This window comes from Cebus imitator, unplaced genomic scaffold, assembly GCF_001604975.1.
Source record: "Cebus imitator isolate Cc_AM_T3 unplaced genomic scaffold, Cebus_imitator-1.0 Scaffold174, whole genome shotgun sequence".
Lineage (NCBI taxonomy): Eukaryota > Metazoa > Chordata > Mammalia > Primates > Cebidae > Cebus > Cebus imitator.
In genome coordinates, this window is record NW_016107489.1 from 786,378 (window position 1) to 807,897 (window position 21,520).

A 21,520-nucleotide genomic window follows, 5' to 3' on the forward strand; every position below is an offset into this window, starting at 1 on the left:
TAAGAATTATCATATGGAGGGAAAGTATCAAAGTATCATATAAGCTACAGTTACAACGGCACTCATCAATTCCATTTATTTTCACTGCCACTCAGTACAGTGGTTATTGCAACGTCTTTGGAATCAGATAAACCTAAATTGGAATGACCAATTCTGCCTGTTATGAAGTATGTGATTTGGAGTAAATCATGTAAGCTCTCTGAAACACAGCTTCCTTAAATGAATATGGTTGGGATGATAACACCTAACTCACATAGTTGGTGTAAAGATTAAATGAGATGATGAATATTAAGTACCTGTTACCACTGTGCCTGACACATAATAATTACTAAATAAATAGCTGCCATCAAGTAATACATCTTGGGGAAAATTCTTTTCTTTTTTAAAATTCTTTTATTTAAAGGAAATTAAAACTTTAATTTTTTTCCCATACTCTACATTGTTTTCAATGAGAGAAGGAATAAGGGATAGGAATATGGCCATAGTGACTTTTCTTCTTTTTTTCCAATCTAAGTATTTTTAAATACATTTCTTCTAATTGACAAATAATTGTGTTTATTTGTGGAGTATTTTGATATTTCGATCTAGGTATACATTGTAGAATTAAAGTTCTATGATATATGTTAAATAAACAACATATCCATCATCTCACCAACTTAACCTTTGTTTGTGGTAAGAGCATCAAAAATCTATTATTTTTTGCAATTTTAGCAATATACTTATAGTATTGTTAATTATGACTACCGTGTAGTGCAATAAATAATTAAAACTGATTACTTCAGTCTAAGCAAAACTTTGTACCCTTTGATCAATATCTTTCCTCTTCCCACATCCCTTCTTCCCACCACTCCCACCCCCATCCCTGCCACCTCAGCCTCTGGTAACTACCTTTCTATTCTCTGTTGTGTCAACTTTTTTGGATTCTACATATAAGTGAGATTATACAGTATTTGCCTTTTGGTGCCTGGCTTGTTTTACTTAGCATAGTGTCCTTCAGGTTTGCCCTTGTTGTTGCAAAAGACAGAATTTGTCTTTTTTAAAAGCTTATAGGCTGAGCGAGGTGACTCACACCTGTAATCCCAGCACTTTGGGAGGCTGAGGCATGCAGATCACTTGAGGTCAGGAGTTGGAGACCAGCCTGGCCAACATGGCAAAACCCCATCTCTATAAAAAAAATATAAAAATTAGCCAGGCGTGTGGGTGGAGTCCTGCTACTTGGGAGACCGAAGCAAGAGAATAGCTGCTGGAACCCAGGAGGCAAAGGTTGCAGTGAGCTGGGATCGCGCCACTGTACTCCAGCCTGGGCAACAGAGCAAGACTTCTTCTCTAAATGAATGAATGAATGAATGAATGGTGTATAGTATCCCATTGTGTATATATATTAAATGTGTATTGTCCATTCATCCAATAATGAACATTTAGATTGCTTCCATATCTTGGCTATTGTGAATAATGGTGAAATCAACATGAGACTGCATATATCCTTCCACGCATTGATTTCAGGAGATGTAAGGGGAGTCTGAAAGAAGGAATAAAAACACTTCAAAGTCCCTGATCTTTGTTTTCTTCTTATTCTCTGTAACACACTGCATTTTTACATACACCTAATCCAGGAAATATGTTTTTTGACTGTTTATTATTTACATGGCTGTAGTTAAATTTGAACATTTTTGCCTCTTTTTCTTCTCCTCAGTTTAATTATGTGCATGGTCTGCATGCACACGTGTGTGTGTATGTGTGTGTGTGTGTGTGTGTGTGTGTGTTAGCTTAGCTATTTGTTTCTGTGACTTCCTATTGACCTATATGGTAGTATCAAAATTTTGGACACCTAGTTCCCTGTCTTATACTCTTTTGGCTATGATAATGAGAAAAATGACGTATAACTGATTGTACCTAGAGAATTGTCAAACCTCTTTTTAACTTCTATAGTATAAGTAGGACAGTGGGTAAAATAGAATTAATTACAAGAAAGATGATGTCAATGGTGCTCATACTGGAGTACTTAACTATTTAAATGCATAGCAATTACCTATAAAGTTATTCATTCTTATACTTATCTTTAACACCAGTGAAGTGAGTCATCGCCTCATTATCCATGGCTCACTAGCTGCTAAAGTTAAATATTCTATTGAGATGGAGGGATGACTCTACCATATATTTTATGTGCTATTTTTTGAAACTTAATTGTTTCTCAATGGCTATATTCATTAATACATTCAAAGTATCCAAATAGAGTCTTGCATTATTATATTACATCCTGAATGTTGGTCCCACTTGAGTAGAATGGATAAAAAATACACGATATTAGGCATTGCACCTACAGAAATACTAGTATACATCACAAAATGATAATTTTCTCCATATTGGGAAGTTCAGAACAATATACAGCTTTTCTTCAAATAAAACCATGTAGGCAATTTCTCATTTCATAGTTATTTAAATTTTTGAATGTGGAAAAACCCAGGTAATAATGAAAGCAACCATTTGGTTGAGCAACTGCTACATATCAGCAACTGTGCTAGCATTTTATGTACATAGTCTCCAGTCTCCTAAAAACACTGTGACGGAGGGTTTATCCCACATTCTTAAGGCTGGGTAATTCAAACTCAGGATCATTTGATTTCTGCGTAGCTAACTAAATATATGCAGAAGTTGTTCAGAGAAAATAAAGTGTCACTTTTGCTTTAGAGGATTTCGTAGTCCTCCACTAGGGAGAGGGTGGAGGTGAGAGAGACTTCTAAAAGTGTGCAGTGAGTACACTGTAGAGATATAGGGATGCAGATGATGGAGATTGGAAGGGTCACACCTGAGCTGTTCTTGTCTGAGGGCCTTTTTCCCAGTGAAGTGGAGTAGGATGGACATTCTAGGCAGAGAGAGCCAGATTTATGCTTAATAAATTTTAAGCATATAGTATATATCTTGACACTTCCCTACAATATTTATTTAATATTTGCTACTTTAGCACAGTGCTTCTCTTCTTAAGGGCAAGAACTGTGTTTTCTTTATCTTCACATCTCTAATGCCTGAAACAGTACTTGAAAGGGAACAAGGGCTCAATATCTATGTAAATCAATGAATGAAAGGAATGGAATTTTTACATGTAAGTATATTTTTTAATAACTGAATCATATACCTTTGATGCCAAGTCTTCTAAAAGCTAACCACTCTTTATGAGAAAATGTATTTATTGAGATATATGTTCTTTTTCTTAATTTTAATATAGTGATTTATTTTATATATACTTTGACTAGAAGGGTTATGGGCAGTGGTGAGACATATCACTGCTGTCTGGTGAAGTTCCAGAGACTGTCAGTAACTATTTTCTGCTATGTCAAGAGGCCTTTATATTAGGCTCTTCTCAAGTTTATGGTGCTTAATAGGTTCACAAATTTCTTCTATGCTTTTTACTATTTCTTGTTTTCGTGCTGTTTCCTTCTGCTCAGTGATGTCTCTATTTAGCTAAGTCATTGAAAAGCTGAGGACTACATCTGAGTTTCTCTGCTCTTCCTCATCCATCACACATATGCACAATACATCCATGGGCATGGTGTTCAGTTGTCCCTGACAGGGACAAATGCTATATCTATGAAGTTTAGTACTTATGTGCAGTACTGTGTACCTGGTATTTTATTTGCACCTGAAATCCTTCCATCCTCAGTTTTCAATTTGTGGAAGAAAAGTGTAGCAGACACTATTTTCCTGATTATACATTTGTTTCACTCAATAACTAGCATTATTTTTTTCATTATTTTTTGACATTTAACATGTATATGCATGAGTTAGGGAAAATTAATAGAAACTGTAGTTACGATCCTCAAGAAATTTACTCAAATGAAGCCTGATATGTAGGAAGAAAGGCGGTGTTAGTCATTTACAAATATTTCAGAAGTGCAGGGTGACCTTGTATGTTTTGAATACCTGGAGGCTGTTGTACAAATGAGTCACAAGAGTGAAATACAGTTTATTTAAGAAGGCAAGTATGTTTAAAGAAATTCATAGCATGGACTGGAAAAAAGAGCAGTGTTTTTAATAATAGTAAATGATACAAATGGAGATACCCATAGAGGAATTATAAAATTTTACATGGGAAAATATGTTGAAAGCTAGGTGACTACAGCTAAGGTATTCTATCAAGGCTGTGAAGAACTGAGTTTGGAGAAATAATAAATAGAATTTTTGACGTTATGCACTAAGGACTCATGCTCATTCATAGCCTCATTTAATCTCCGCAACAACCCTATAAAATGAGTTACGTCATTATGTTTTACAGATGAGGAAACTGAAGGCTGAATCCCAGGCAGTATTACTTATTATAGCAGAAGTAGTTAGAGTTTGGACCAAGTATATCTGATTCTTATTTAACATTTCAAATAATGTTTTGTGGAGAGCAAAGAAAAATAAAAAAGAGCATGTAACAGTTAGGGTACAACCAGGAAAACAGAGTCCTTCTAAGTATTTGAAATAAAAGGGACATCATAAAATGAATAAGTTGCACAATCCATGAAAGAGCCTAGAAACAAACAGAAGATGGCAAGGCAATCTAGAGATTAACCACAGCAGGAAAACACTCCCACCCCTCAACTGAAGGATTAGAGGAAGGAACTTGGGGCCAGAATCAACCACAGGAAGCTGGAACCACTGCAGACCTGTTCAGCAGAGTAGGAGCCAAAGAGTAGGTGTCACTGCTACTGGAATTATCACAGGAAGAGGAAACACAGAGAAAAGTGCCTTGGCTTTCCTCTTTTTTTGTGCACCCCAACCCCCAAGTCTCTTTCTTGAATGCAACGAAGTAAGGAGTGTGGTTTCTTTATGAGTGTTAGGCAGTCCCTGTCGACTGTTAGAATTCTTATGGGATGAAGGTTTTACGGTTATTCTATTTTACATGATATAGCATTTTAAAAAAAAATACCTCAAGGCCAGTTAAAGGATTTTGGTTACAAGGTGAAATAAAACATAGTTCAATTGTCTAATCACTTAGTTTTTCAGGATTTTGATACCATGTAACTTTAGAGATTGGAGACAACCAGGAGACGTCACCGAGTGGTATTTAATATAAGAACAGACTAGGTTAGAAGTCCTGAAATATGAGAAACAAAACCAAATCCTTTTTTTTTTTTTGATTCTGGGTAATTTGTTGTTTTAGATCTCCAGACACGAAGCACTGTGGTAAGGTTGCTTTCTGCATGCCACAAATCGATGTTAACACGGAAGTCGTGTATTAAAAAATGATTCAGAAAGAGCCATGCTGGGTTTTTGGACAAAGGCCTTTACCTCAACAGACTTGGGTTTCACAGCCTCTTCTGGAGAACTGCACTCACAGGCAGCATTTCATGTCTGACCTTAGGCAAGCAGGCAGAGCTACAGTGAGGAGGTTGACTTAGTGCCTATCCATATGCTGTCTGGCTCGAGCCAAATGTCCTGTTCACGAAAATGATTGACTCACTAGGTACTGCTCTTAAAGGAAGATCTCTGTTCAATGCTCTAGATCTTGTAAATGAATGAAGAGGCTTGAAGCATCAGAACGGCTGCTGGCCTAAAGAAGCTTTAAAAAAAAGAATATAGAACAAAAGATGACTTTGAAATATGTTTTCATTTTTGGAAATTCTGCTGTGTTTTTGATGTCTTCCTGATGTGACTCATATATTTGGAATAGTCCTCTTACAGATAAATGAATCTCTAGCTCAAGCTCATTAGAGCAGGAGTGAGCTGCAGGAAAAGAAGGGTTAACATATGTATGGGAAGACTAGAGGGAATTAATTACCTGTTGGATCCGGGAGATAGGCTGTACTTGATTCAGCTTGCTCTTGCTCTGTGAAACTACTGAAGTGGCAGTGGAACTTCTTGAACAATAATCCTGGGATCATATCTAGATTCTGTATATAAGACTGGCTATGGTTCTTATTAATGCTTCCAGGCAGGACACTCATTCATTCATCAAAGATTTGTTGAGTATTTCCTATATGCCAGGAACTTGACTGGACATTAAGGACACAAATATGGAAAGGCCAGCTTTCTAGGAGCTCACAGGATATTGGAGCTCCTAAAGCTGATGGTGGATGGTATGATGGACAGGTTGTCAGAAAACTGGAGTTTAGCTCTGGCTCTGCTTCAAACCACCTGTGTAACCTTGGATAACTCATTTATTTCCTCTGGACCTCAGTTTCTGTGTCTCTCAAATGGGAATGACTGGATGCTTGTAAACCCCTTAAGAGATTGTTGTGAGAATGAAAAGAGATGCTGTCTAAGTAAGAAGCAAAAAGAGATAAAATGCAAATAATAAAAGGAGTGCTAATCACCTTAATAATGTCTAAATTTTATATGTTCTTCCTTTAGAATCATCCACTGAAATTCTCAAAGCCAAACACTGTCTTCCACTTAATTCTGTATCTGGGAACACATCATAATAACTACATTAAGTGGAAGAAAGAAAAGTAAGTAGGAGTTGTTAGATTGCAGTAATAATTCACAGTAAACACAAAATGTGACTATATGCCAGTCCTTGCACATTGTGATTTATTTATGTGATATCATGGAAATCTTGCAACAATTCTGAGAGGTGGGAATTGTTATTCTCACTTTACGGAAGAGAAAATAGGCTCAGAGAAGGTATTTTAAGGATCTGGTCAAAGGTCACATGGCTTTGTAAATGACTACATTGAGATTTGAAAGCAGGTCTGACCCACATGTTCAGGTTACCTTCAGTGTACCACATGCAAACTGAACCCTAGAGAAGGGGTGCTTGTGGAGTTGATGCTGCTTTCATTGTCAGATAGGCAGCCCATCAACAGACATGTTCTATGACATGCTGTGTAATAGGCCCTGGACACCCTGTGTATTGGTGAGTAGAGTGGGGAGGCTTAAAGACTTGATTTCTGGAGACTGAACAAGAAAAAGAATGCTGTGTAAGAGAAGGCAAGACACGGGAAACAGAGACTATGGTGCAAGGGGAGCAAGCTGGGTGCAGATGATACCAAGAATAAAATTAGCACTTAAGGAAAGCCAAAAAAAAAAAAAAAATACACCTGCTAAATGCCACAGGGGAATTATCTCCTACCAGTCAGCTTGTCATTTCTGATCTGCCAATACTTTGTTTGAGTCCCTGATATTGTAGCCGAAGTAGAAAATAAATAGACATTGCACCTATCCTGTGCCTGATGCCTGATTAAATATCTGAGATGTAATAAAACCACACTTTTCCAGGACATTTTTTATTCATGAGGCAATCTCAACATGAAACAAATTGCTTTGGGAATTGAAAAGCTATATTCATGCAAGCTAAATCTGATGTTTTCTATTTGAAATTTGTAAATTCAAGATGTTTTGTTCCTGATTTTGTTGGTATAGATGTTTTCTGAAACTTGACTCTAAAAATAAGTCAACATTTATAACTGGGATGTTTTGCACTGTGAAAAACAAAGTCAAGAGCTTTCTTGTTCACATTAAGGGCCTTTTCCTTTTTTCTGGCTTCAGCAATAGGACATTGTGGAGCTTTGTTTCTCAATGAAATTGCTTCTCAAAACCCATCCTTCTACCTCAATACCCCGTCTCTCGGGCTTAATTGGTACTTTCAGTGCACCTGCAGATAATGGCATGGTGCTGCAACTTCAGCCCATTTCCTACCAGCTGCATGTGCTCATCTGTGAGTCTCAAAACCCTTCAGTGGTTGTGTCATTTGAAGGCTGATGAACTTTTTGTACAAAGCTTTTAGTTAATCCCTGTTCTTTGGAGGCTTGTGTTTTCAGCAACAGTTATGGCAAGGGCAGTTGTTTCTTCTGACAACTTATAGTACTTGGTTTTGTAATTCTTGGATGGAAGTCAAACATTTGACCTACGATTGTTAAGTTTGTCTACCAATGCTTGTTTCTAAAGCAGTGAAGAAGAATTTACTGGTACATATGGGCAAAATTCCATGTAATACCTGGCAGGGAATCACTATTTAAGAAACATCACCCCACAGGCATAGGAGAGTAAGTCTGAAAGGATGGACATAGTGCTAAGAAAACCAAGGAGAACCTAAAATTCATTTGAATTCTCCTAGTTGGTCACAACACGTATTAAACTTGATTATTTAACATGTCTTTCTTCTCAGTCATCCTACCACATGGACCAATTTCTGCTTCTTGTGTTCGCAAAAACCTTCCTTCTTCCAGAAATACTCTTCTTTTCCTTTTTCTTGGATAACGTACGCTCATCATTCAGACCAGTATAGTTAAGTAATGTAAATGTTACTCAAATATACTCAAAGACCCCACCGCAAATTCTCCAACCTAATGTGGTCTTCAGTAGCTATTTATATCTGCGTTTTGAAAAAGAGAAAAGTGAGGTTCAGAAATTTGGCCTGTTTATTTAAAACCAAGCCAGTGATAGATCTGGTATTGGAATCCATGTTCATAGAATTCTAAAACCCATACCTTCTTCTCATTGCTCCTCTGACCTACAAGAAGAAGGGTCTGAGATCAGAGCAATAGAGGCAGTAGAACAGCTGGCGCTTTGACAGCTATGCCACCAAGTCACTGAGTACGGGCTTCCTAGAGTCCTCTGAGTAACATTAGATTAATCCTGAAACCAAACTAGGGCTGAGTTTGTGGGGCCTCATCTCAAGGTCCCAGTCATGGGGATTGTAGGTCAAGGAGGTTGGCTTTTTCCATCAATGGCAGAACTTTGAAAGATCTTTGCCCAGAGCTGTCAGCCATCAGCCCTGTTCACCAACCACATCTGAATGTTAGTACTAAGCACAGGAGGCAAGCTATGGAGAAGCACCAGGCTCCCCACTCTCCAGGGCACCTCTCCAGGACCATTTCCTTGCCAGCTACCATGCAAAGCCTCTGTTGAGAGAGAACCAAAATATTCCTTGACTTTGCATTTTGTGTGGTAGTGTTTCAAAGCTCCTTTCCATGGTAATTTCATTCAACCTCAACAGTTCTCTGAAATCAGCAGACCAGGTACTATTATCCTCATTGCTCTTACAGCTTTCAAGCAGTCACTGAGTTACTCAGTATTACATAGCCAGAAAGTGACTGTACTGGGACTATGCTATAGTTTGGTTTGTTTGACTCCTCCAAATCTCATGTTGAAATCTGATGACCAATATTGGAGGTGGAGCTTAATGGGACATGTTTGGGTAATGGGGTGGATCACTCATGAATAAATTAATGTCCTCCATAGGATGAGTGGTGGGGTAAGTGAATTCTTTCTGTTACTTCCCATAAGAACTGGTGTTAAAAACAGCCTGGGACCTCCCTCCCTTCTGTCTACTTCCTCTCTCACCATGTGATCTCTGTATGTGCCAGCTCCCCTTGACCTTCTGGTATGAGTAGAAACAGCCTGAAGCCCTCACTAGAAGCAGATACTATGATAGCAATATTTCTTAAATGTCCTACATCAAAGTCATGTCTAAAAGTCAGCAAGGAAAAGAGGGTTTTTTTCTATAAGGTTCAATATTTTCACATTGGTTCTTCCTTTTCCTGGCAAGTGAGCAGCAACAATCACTGAGTCTGAATCCCAGCAGGGGCGTGACTTTAATTGCCCTTACTAGCCAGGAGTTCAAGACAGTGAAGTGGAGTGATTACTGACTGCAGATGGATTGTCTCATCTGCAGATTCCCACCTGCAGAGATCCAAGCATTAATTGAAAGCATTTAAAAGTGATGGTTGGAAGAGCCAGCATGTCTTCTTCTCTGTGTTCTCAAGTTTTATTCTGCCATTAAGAGACCTTGGAACCACTCACTGTGAGCATAAAGCTGCATGTTCAAACACTCAAACCAGTACCCCCCACTCCCTAATGTATATTATACATTTGAAATTACAAACCAACAGTGCCTCAACCAGCTAGATGGATCTGGCTTAGATTTCTGGCCTACTTCAGGTACCTAGGCTTTCAGAATTTTAGATTGTCCATCTGTCTACTTTACAGAGAAATAAAAATGAAATGAGATAAATCACTTTGCATAGAGATGAACACATATTCTTTGATAACACTTATACCCCCGTATCAGGAGGAAGGATTGTGATAAGTGTTTAGTTTTAAGTGATCCTCAGGAGAGTGAGTCACTGCTTTCCTATATCATTATTGAATACATTTCTCAAATTGACTTTTACATTTAAAGAAAATGGAGATTTAGCAACTTTGTGAAATAAATTAAGTGGAAATGAACTCATTTCACCAAAGTCATATAATTTGATATGCAGTGCTGTTCTGATAGATATTTATGGATCTTGTTGGCCATGTATCCCAGTGTCCTGACTAATGCCTGGCACATAGTTGATGCTTGATAAATGTTTGTTGAATAAATTAATGAGTGATATACAGTTATATGATCCAAGGCATTGATTAAAAGGTGAAAGAATCTACTTTTCTCTGTGTGCTCAACTTGGGTTCTAGCATTTAAAACTTTAGAAACTAAGGATTATGTATAAAACTGCTGGAAGACGACTGACCTGAAAAGACAACAATACATGCAAAGACAGCATTAACATTTCCTTTTAGTCTCAAACCAGCAATACAAGCTATGGAATTTGCTTCTGCTCTATGGAGAGGCCACCTTTGTCCAAAGGCACACAGCTAGGAAGGAGAAGAGCAAAAATTTGAATCTCAATATGCCTGGCTGCAAAGCAAATGTTTATTTCAACCACATCAGATTAGCTAAATTTTTAGATAAATATTTGGGAAAGGTTTTAAGTAAAGAAATGCCACCTTCTCATACCCCAGAGAAATGACTTCCTGGATTTCAAGATTGGTTTGAATAATAGAATAATATCTCTTCTGAGAGGACCAGCACTTAGGAATAGGTAGATTCACCTTGGCATTATGAGGAAGTGAGGAGGCAGGGTGTTGGTTAGTTAAGAGAGATGATTCTTATCTTTGTACTGATACTAGTGCAATAGGTGAATTGCCATAGTCCTTTTGCAGCATAGATTTTTGTTCATCAAGAAACAGAGTTGTGACAGGGTCAAAGGGATAGATGCAATTGGTGAAAACAGCTTTAAGAAACAGCTTTGAAGATGATTGGGGTGTTCTGCCTAGAAGTCTGTTGAGGAGGAGGAAGGAGGTTGACTATAGTTTGAACAGAGGCAAAGACCATATGCTGGAAGAGAAACAAAGAGACCCTGAAAGATGTCACCAATATGTATAAAGAAGTGAAGAGTTGGAAATGGCTCTAATGTGGCTTATTGGGAAACCTGATAACCTAGTATTGTTGGATGATCAAACTATGCTCATGCAAAGCACTACCTGTTGGCTCAATACAAGAGCTAAATTGTAAGCTCCATTAATACAGAGAATGTGACTGTAATAGCCACCTATATATTCTTTCTGGTATTAAATATTATTGCATGAATATATAGCCCCAAGCCCAATATTTCTTCTTTTTCATAAGAGTCTGGGGTCTGGATCCAGACTGCCTGAATTCAAATCCTGGTTCTACAACTTACTGTATTTATAAATACAGTAAGAGATAAATCACTTTGGCATTTAACACACCTTGGCATAAACTCTCAGTAAGTGGTTTATGTAGAATCATACTTTACATAACCATACATTGTCCTGTTTAGCACTCCATTTTTATAACTGCATCTCAGTTTCCTCATCTATAAAATAAAGATCACAATCACACTAGTTCATAGTCTAAGTGTGAAGATCAAATAATTTTAATATATGAGAAGCATTTAACACACCTTGGCATAAACTCTCAGTAAGTGGTAACTATTATAGGCAACTTATTTTTTCTTTATTCTTTATCTCCTAATCCTGTATCACTGATCATAACTCTTGAGATTCTTCCTGATGTAACCCTCCTTCACATGAATATCCATATTCTTTCTTGCCCTCTTATTTATTTCTTGATTTATTTCATTTTTGTTCATTATCTCAGGAAAATCTTAGTGTAGCTGTCCCTTTCATTTTGAAACCTAAAACATTGAGAAAGAAAAAGCAATTCTCCAAACATTTTTGTAAAACCCCAACTGGAATCTGCCATCTATTGCAAAAATTCCTGAAAATCTCCATATATTGGTGTTGAACTTTCACATTTCCATTGAAATGTGAAATATATCACTGTATTTTCTTTGCCAACATCAATCATTATATTCTACAGATGTCTATCATTATATTTTCTCTGCTCCAGCATCAGCACTTGAGATAAAATATTTTTTGTTCAGCCACATTGTTCTTTTTCCTATTTTATTTCTCAACTATTAGTAGAGTCATTGCTGTTATTCTGTAATATTTTTTATTTCAAATACATTGGGTTTAAACTATGCTGAAGATGAATACATTGCTGTAGGCTATCCTGTGAATTTGATAGCATTTGTAACATAATTTCTATGAGAATAGTTGTTATTTTTTCCTAAATGCGGACTCAAATAGGACCTTTTTTATGTAGAATCATACTTTACATAACCATGCATTGTCCTGTTTAACACTCCAAACTTACTTATGCAAAAGTATTATTGCTATATCACAAATTACAAATCTGAGATTTGAAAATTTAAATAAATTACCTAAGTCACATGGCTAAGAGGACAGGAAAAGGAACTAGACTCCATTTTTATTCATTTCTAGTCCAAAAGACTTTCCACTATACTACCTCTTCTACTGCACATACACCACATTCAATCAGGATATAAATATGTATTTACAAATGAGAAGTTGGCTAGCTATTGAGCAATGATGATGATAGAAGCTACAAACTTTTCATTGATCTTTATGTGCCGGGCATAATTTCAAGTGTGTGATCTTAGTTAAGCTTCATATAGCCATGTGAGATTGTTTTTATCCTCATTCATCAGTATAGAAAATGAAGCTCCTAGAATGAAAGATTTTGTCAAAATTTACATTACAGTTAAGTGGCAGGACTTGACTGTAAATTCAGATCTGTTTGACCCCAAATTCCATGTTCTTATTTACCTCCATACACTACTTGTTTAATGGCTAGATGAGATGCATACCTTCTCTCCCTGGTTTGCCATGTTAACTCAAAGGTGTGTTAGACTGAAAACAGACAGGGACTGCTGTTGCTTTTGATGATGAGCGAAACAACCAATGAAAAAAGTCCAAGCTAAACAGAAAAGACGTGTATGTCATTGGTTTACATGATTCACAGACCTTTGGGAACAGATGGCATTGTCCATAGCCTGAGAGAAAGGAAGAGAAAAGCAGCTATGGAGGCCTAGGTTAGCTCTCACCATCTGATTGTAGATGTCGGAGGAAATGATTGGATGAGAGAAGCTGCTTTTCTAGAGAGTTTTAATGAATCCTCTGGGAGACAATTTGCTACAAGTGAGCTTTTGAAACTCATTAATTGCCTTGACACTTAATGGATTCTGCGGACTTGGACTTCCTTCAGTCTCTGAAGAATTTTGCTTTGTATGAATATTAGATTAATATTGTTCTATATGCAGTTCACTTGTGAATTTTGAGGTGGTAGACATTATTAGTATTTTTGAGACAGGGCCTCACTCTTTCTCCCAGGCTGGAGTGCAGTAGCGCTGTCATAGTTCACTGCTTTCGAAAACTCCTGGACTAAATCCTTCTGCCTAAGCCTAGTGAAGAGCTGTAACTACTAGTGTATGCTACTGCACCCAGCTAATTTTTTGTTATATTATTATTTATTTTTTGCAGAGATCAGCTATGCTGATCAAGCTGGTCTCTAACTCCTGACCTCAAGTGATCTTCCCACCTCAACCTCCCAAACTACTAGGATTCCAGGCATAAGCCACTATGCCCAGCTACATTTTTAGAGGTTGAACAGAGTTTTGTAAAAATATGATCTGTGTCAAATTAGAATGATTCTGTGCAGGGCTATTCTTATAAGGAAGGATTTGTAAGTAGTTCTCATTTCTAGGTAATAAGAGATTTTTGTTCCACTATGGTCACTAGAGAAATATGATGGCTTTTTTCACTACTATTTCTTATAATGATGTCGTCACTGATTTACAAGGAGCCCCATGATTTAGGTAATAACTTCAAAATCCTTTACAATCAGCAGGAAGATTCCAGACTATGAAGTTTTAAACTTCTCTCATAAACAGGTGTAAGTGAAGCTACTGGAATGTCCTGAAATCCACTTATCTTGGGGATGCTCCAAATGACTGACACAATTGAAAAGAAGTTAGGCAGATTCATTGGCCCACCTTCATACAGTCTAATTTAATGAATGCCTTAACCAAGATTTTTGATATCCATCCCCGAAAATTTAGTCAGGCACCTACATTTTTCTTCTCTGTATTGTCAAATTACTGACATATATCTTTCAATGGATTTCTGTTACTCTTGGGATAAAACCCCATATTCTTTTTATGACCTCTATGGTCCTTCATAATCTGTCTCAGTGCCACCTCTCCATCATTATCTCCAGTCACCAACCCCGCCCATGCTTTTGCAAAGGCCCCTTTCTGCTGCAGGCTTTTCCCACTTGTTCCATCTGCCTGGAGCATCTCTTCCTGCTTTTCCCCCATCCTAATTTGCTCCTACTGTTCAAGTATCAGGCCTTTTATTACCATCTGTTATGAAAGTCTGTATTTCTTTGAGCACATATTACAGTGTAATTAAGTAATGATTTGCTAATCTGTATGTTTATGGCTCTCACCTCTAGTAGAATGTAAAGACAGGAGCCACTTCTGTTGTTTATGCCTGTATTTTCCACAGGTAGTACAGAATCAGGTATGCTGTTGGTTCACATGAAGTATTTTATGAATTAGTTAATGTTTCAAGGCACCTAGAAGAGTGTCTGTCAGGAAGTGCTCTATATGTATAAACTACTTTAAATGTTGTTACCACTGATGGTTTTCTTATTTTCCCTTTTTTACTGGATGTATGATAAAGGACCTCAGATCCCAATCATAGTTATGCCATATGACCTTTGGAAATACATATAATCTTTCTGGGCTTCAGCTTTCTTACCTGTACAAACATTTCTTAGGAACTTTTATTTTTAAAATCCCTGGAAACATAGGTTCTCTTAAAAGCCAAAGCAAAGGAGGGAAAAAAAGAACTGGCTGATTATGAAGTTAATGTTTTCCTTCAGGTTTCCAGACTTTCAATCCAAAGTATTCTCCACATCCAGGGTGGACTTCATTTCTTATACACAAACAGCCAACCCATCATCAAATTATTCTCATTGGTAAAGCTCAGATATATATCATTTGTTTTGTGCTTAATACATAGCTCTCATCTTTATTCTGGAAACTATATCAATTGAGAAGCAAGTCAGCAGGAGGCGAATTATATCACCCTTGTTACTAATAAAGGTCAGGCTGGAGAATGTAGCTCTTACATGAGATTCAAATGCATCCACTGTCTTTCTGCTATGTAGATACTACTACACCTGGACAAAGAACCCCCTCAATGGCCAGTATGAGTCCCCAGAGGAGGCACACATATCCCGGAAACTACCTCCACTGGTTTAAGTGGAGATGGGAAGAGAAAGCGGCCAGAGTCCCTGTGCATAAAACCTTTGGCAATTAATTACTCTCAGCTGGGAAACTTGGACCAATCATCATCCAGAACCTAGTAATTCAATCTTCCTCAGTGGAAAGGGATAAGAAGTGAGACAATCAGCTAAGATTATATAGCTACCGAAAAGAAAGGCTAAAATATTGTCCCTTGTAATGTCAGTTATCTAGTGAATTTCAACTAGGGTGTAGGCAGTTTCTAGAAATAAGCAATGTGAAGATGTGTCAGGCAACCGGTGCTATGAGAACCAGAAAATGCATTTATTGGGTGGGGGTAAACTAGGGCAAACCAAACATAGCCCAGTAGCCTCTAGGATTTATGAGAAGTAACAAGCAGTCTCGGTTTCTCTGGGGCATAAATCATTTATCTTGGGTTGAGAGGCTGAATTCTACCGGTAGAATTTTACACTTCAGCTCATTTGTTAAAAACATCTTGAAGTCCCTGAGAAAGGTTTTTGGCATGGGGAGCCTTCCCACAGCCTCTGAAATTATTCCCTAAAAGTAATGGCAGTTCCCCAGGAGAAAAGCGACTCTGCTTCTTAGAGCCACTGCTGTACTTATATTTTCTCCTTCCTACTTTATTTTAGGTTTTTATCTCAAGAGGCTTGTTTTCATGATGAGTTTTATTAAAGCAGTGGAACACGGGTGGTGTTTTCTGAGGCAGTTGCCATAATACTGGAAGTCTTCTGAGAGTATATGTATTGATGGGTCTATGTATTTATATACATCTATACATATATTCATATTTACAGTGATTCAGATATATATATATTTATATATATATATACACACACGCGCACATAAATATAGTACTATATATGTGTGTCTCTTAGTTCAGGGGGACTCAGCCAACAGGACTGCCATGACTTCAGCCTCAGAGCTAGCAAGGAGAGGAGAATAGAGACAATGGTAGCAGGGACTAGGCCAGCTGTAGGGCTAACTTCTAAGGCAGAAGGTTAGCTTCCCAACTGGCAGTGTCCAAAGGGCACAATGAATTTGAGATTGTTGCCTAAGAAGATCTATTCTAGGAGGTAGAGGTTAACCACAGATTACAAAGAACACTAATAATGAAATGAAGATAGCCTGTTCATTCATTCATCTGTTAAGAACAAGAATCCAAGCAGGTGCGGAAAATCAAGAAAGCAGAATCAAGACTCTGGATAGAGGGCGCTGAAGGGTTAGACTGGATCACAGAGTCCCTACCTGGCTTGCAAGGTTTATTTCAGGCTTCCAGTTGCAGCTTGATGCAAATGAAGAAAGAGAGGCAGATGCTGTATACTGGGTTTATGAAATAAAAGTCAACAAAAAGTTCTGTTAGCGAACCTCCACAAATCCAGGAATGCCCTACAATACAAAGTCGGTGACAGTACAATTAATTTCAACTGTCTTGTGAGAAACAGTCATTAATATATGGGAAGCCTTACTCAGGATTGACTCAGGATCTGGATGAGATGGATGCTGAAGTCATAATATTTTGGAGGTGAAAGATGAACCCGTGTAAGGAAGGTAAAGACATGAAGACACACATGTCCATGTGCACACACACAAAAGTAGTGTGTACATGTTTATGGACACATAATCACATACTATGGTCATGCTGCTTAACTCATGACTGTTGTACCTATAGTCAAAAACTGAAAGGAGGTCAATGAGAGGTTGCAAATAAATTTGTATTATTCCTAATAATCTTGTAAACTCAACCAAAGTGATAGAACATGTCTCAGGGGTCAATTGATGCAATGATGATTGAAGTTCAGTTTTGTTTTGTGTAAAATATTGTCCAGGGATATCTGGTTCGGTAATTTAATAAGGAGCTATGGTTTGAATGGGGGATTGAAAAAGTTCATGCCTCTCCAGTTAGCAGGAGAGAGGATCGCTAATTTAGAAGGCAGGATAAACTACCACAGTGCCTATTACTTAGTAAGGCTCAATAAATACTTACTGAATTAATTATACTCTTCTCATTCATGTAGTATCACAATGATGATTATTACTCCAGGATTTAAAAAGTCTTCTCTTGGTGATGTATTGGATTTAAGATTTTTAATCAAGTAGACTGTGTGAGGAGCTGTTACCAATTAAAAAGCAACCTGGGGCGGGGCGCGGTGGCTCAAGCATGTAATCCCAGCACTTTGGGAGGCCGAGGCGGGTGGATCACGAGGTCAAGAGATCGAGACCATCCTGGTCAACATGGTGAAACCCCGTCTCTACTAAAAATACAAAAAATTAGCTGGGCATGGTGGCGCGTGCCTGTAATCCCAGCTACTCAGGAGGCTGAGGCAGGAGAATTGCCTGAACCCAGGAGGCGGAGATTGCGGTGAGCCGAGATCGCGCCTTTGCACTCCAGCCTGGGTAACAAGAGCGAAACTCCGTCCCAAAGAAAGAAAAAAAAAACAGCAACCTGGGGGTCACACATATTTTCCTAGTAGAGTTTACTGTTGAATATAGTAGAACCGTGAGCAAATAGTTGTCTTCATGAAAAATAATTCAGAAAGATGAATAAATTTAGAGGGACACTTGTCGCTATGTGGGTTTCACTGCTGTGCCCAATTCTATTTTTGTCCTTCAGTTCTAGAAAAGTTTTTCTAAGAGTTACCCTTACATTATATGAGTTTTGTGGCATTATTCTGCACCTCTTATAAACTGATGATTCAGGGTCTGGGCCTAAGGCCAAAGTTAATTAAGTCTGAAAGCATATGAAAGCTGTTACTCCTATTCAGAACAGAGCAAACCAGCATTTGTATTTGCTGGCTGTGTACTGAGGTGCTCTAGTTGTTGTGAATAAGTTGCAGGTAGCATGACTTTCACTAGTTGACAGGTGTAAGATATTAACAAGGAAGTGTCTATAAGTTATCTTTTTAAATATCTTGCAGACTGTGATGTTAAAGGGATACATTTAATTTGAAATGCACCTAATTTGTTAATTTTTTATCATCTCGATTCAAGTTTTCTTCTAATTCTTCCATAGAAAATTTTTATTTTTGTCAGTCTTCACTACATTAGTGAGCTTTTTTTTTTTTTTTTTTTTTTTTTTTTTTTTTTTTTTTTTTTTTGTTTTTTTGTTTGTTTTTTTTGTAGATTTTTTTTACTTTCCACCTAATCCAGATAATAATGTCACACATATGCAATATGGTAGGCACTTATTTATAACATCTATAAGCCCCTTAGTCCCATTTTGATAGGAGGAAACAGCTTATATTTGGCAAAGCCAGGATTCAAATCCAGGTCTGTATCCAAAGTCTATATTTTTTCTTAATCTACATTGTGCTACCTCTCTAAATTGCTCGGAAACTAGGTTCTATTGCATATAATTTAAACCTCAAATAATAGTAGCTTAGCAGTATTTATTTCTCTCTTATGTAAAATAAATTTAGAGGACGGCAGCTCCTTGATTGTCAGGCTCCTTCTTCCTCCCTGCCTATTATCCTAGCCTACGCATTCCATGTCCAGGTGATATGGTTTGGATCTGTGTCCCTGCCCGAATCTCGTGTCAAATCATAATCGTAATGTTGGAGGTGGGGCCTGGTGGGAGATGAGTGGAACATGGGGGTCAATTTTCCCCTGGGTACTATTTTCATGACAGTGAGTGAGTTCTCCTGAGGTCTGGTTATTTGAAAGTGTATGGCACCTGCCCCCCAACACACCTTGTCCTGCTTGCCATGTAACATGCCTGTTCCTGCTTTGCCTTCTGCCATCAGTGAAAGCTCCCAGATGCTTCCCAGATGCTGATTGTGCCATGCTTCCTGTATAGCCTGTGGAACCATGAGCCAATTAAATCCTTTTTCTTTATAAATTACCCGGTCTCAGGTATTTCTTCATAGTAGTGCAAGATCAGACTAATACACCAGGATCACATCATGGCCCATGAGAGCTGCTAAAGCTTTTGACTGTCGGATCTGTATTCCTGGTAGCAGGGAAGAATGAGAGGGAAAGGCAAAAGGAGTGCCTCAGGTATCCATCTCCATTTTAAGGAGCTTCTCTAGAATTCCTGTCCATCAATTTTCACTTACCTATTGTATGACTTCTTCATGTTTATAACTCCAGCAGCTAGAATAGTTTCCAGTACTATGAATGGATGGATGGAAATGAGTGAATATTAGGCTTAAACTTATTGTAAGCCTAAGGCACGCTTAATACAACTTCTATATTTAAAAAGTCTTAGATTTCTAGGCTTTCTGTATGTGTTTTTCTTTTAAATTTATCTACCAGATCTCTGTCTGTCTCTGTACCTGTCTCATTTGGTGTTCTTTTTGCCTGAAATATGCTTCTATGTACCCTACCTTCTCAATACATAGATATGTCATGTGGCTCATTTCAACTCATCATTTAGGTTTTGGCAGTCTCGGGTCTCTCTTGGAGAAGCTTTCTATTCTTCTGAAGGACAGAAATAGACTAGACACCCTCTTTGGCCTATTAGCTTCCTCCATTTAGTCTAACTAAAGCATTTTTTACACTATTAGTTATGTTGCCATGAGTTTACTTACGGTTAGTACTTTGATTTGTTCACCATGTTATCACCAACATTCGGAACCAGGTCTAGAACACAATTAGCACAAAATAAATATTTGCTTAAAAATGAGGTCTGTCCATTGAGGTTCTGGAAAACTGGCAGACTTGTCCCAGGTCACAGAGCTAGATACTTACATGGCCTTAAGTTTCTGCCTTTGAAGCTTACCTTTCATCAAGGGAACACAGAGATGTAAATACAAGAAGAAAACAAAACAAAAACCCCCAAACGAAAAAAACCTCATTTCACAAATTTGCTGGGAGTCAGCTGCCCTTCACTCACTTCTTATAATCTCTTTTCAGTGTGCTCTGAGTAGTGACTGATTCAGATGAATTTTCAGAATCCAAGATTAAACCAAGAGACGTCCATACCAGTCATTAAAAGTGGTGAAACTTGCCAGACTTCCTGCAAAAGAATTTCTAATTATTCCAGAATTTTCTGCACAAATCACTTTTTATTTTGTCTCTTTTTCTCTGCCAAGAGCACATGCAAATGGGCAGTAGCCAACACAAAAGTCATTCTGTTTAACAGAAACAGGAGTTTTCAGCAGTGTTTATGTTATAGCAGCTTCCTAGAGCAGAAGGCTATGCAACTAATCTCCTCCCCGTACTGTCATCTTGCTCTTCCAGCTGTAGGACGTTTATAGAGTTGTAAAGTCTTCAGAGGAACTACTGCTCTGAGGTCAAGAGTAGTACTGTCAGGCCACGATGGCTCACACTTGTAATCTTAGCACTTTGGTAGGTCTAGATGAGATGATCGCTTGAGCCCAGGAATTCAAGATCAGTTTAGGCAATATATTGAGACTCTGTCTCTACAAAAAAAAAAAAAAGTTTTTAAATAAGCCAGGCATGGTGACACGCACCTACAGTCACAGCTTCTCGGAAGGCTGAGATAGGAGGATTGCTTGAGCAAGGGAGGTCCAGGCAGGCTGCAGTAAGCTGTGATCTCACCACTGCACTCCAGCCTGGGTGACAGAGTGAGACCTTGTCTCAAAAAAATGTATTGTACTAGGTAACCCCCAGAAGTGTGGAAAGATGGTGACAGGGCTGCCTGATGTAGCCCTTATCTTCACACCCCACAGGACATGAACTATGGGGATGTGTGGCCACGTGTCAGAAATGTAGAGACCAGGGTAATCATGGCAGGTCATTGTTTTTTAAAGACTTGCTGGGAAGAGGTTTACGCTTGTAATTTTGTTCTTATGGTAATTAATTTAAAACATGAAACTAATACCTATAAATAAAGAATCAACTCTGACATTAATAAGAATACTATATTCATAGGATTTTTTAAGATAAAATAGAAGTATCAAAACAAAAAATGCTTTGAACCCTGAGTCCCCAGCAATATTAAGGGTGGGAGTGATATGATGGAAAGAAAAGAAGGGGGCTTTGGAACAGGCAGACCTAAGTTCAAATCTTGGCTTCACCCACTCAGTAATTGTGTGACATTAAACTCTTGGAAACTGTTTCCTCATCTGTAAATGGAGATGTATTGTGATTAGTGACAATGTATGTAAAACAACACATGTTCAATCAATACTGGTTTGTATTGTTGTTTGAAT

At 38.0% G+C, this 21,520-nt stretch overlaps 1 protein-coding gene across 15 annotated transcripts in view; it reads left to right on the forward strand.

Moving 5' to 3' along the window:
* The window catches only part of DLG2 (discs large MAGUK scaffold protein 2), a 1,831,252-nt gene that overhangs the window by 600,726 nt on the left and 1,209,006 nt on the right, over positions 1–21,520 (forward strand). The window lies entirely within an intron of this gene.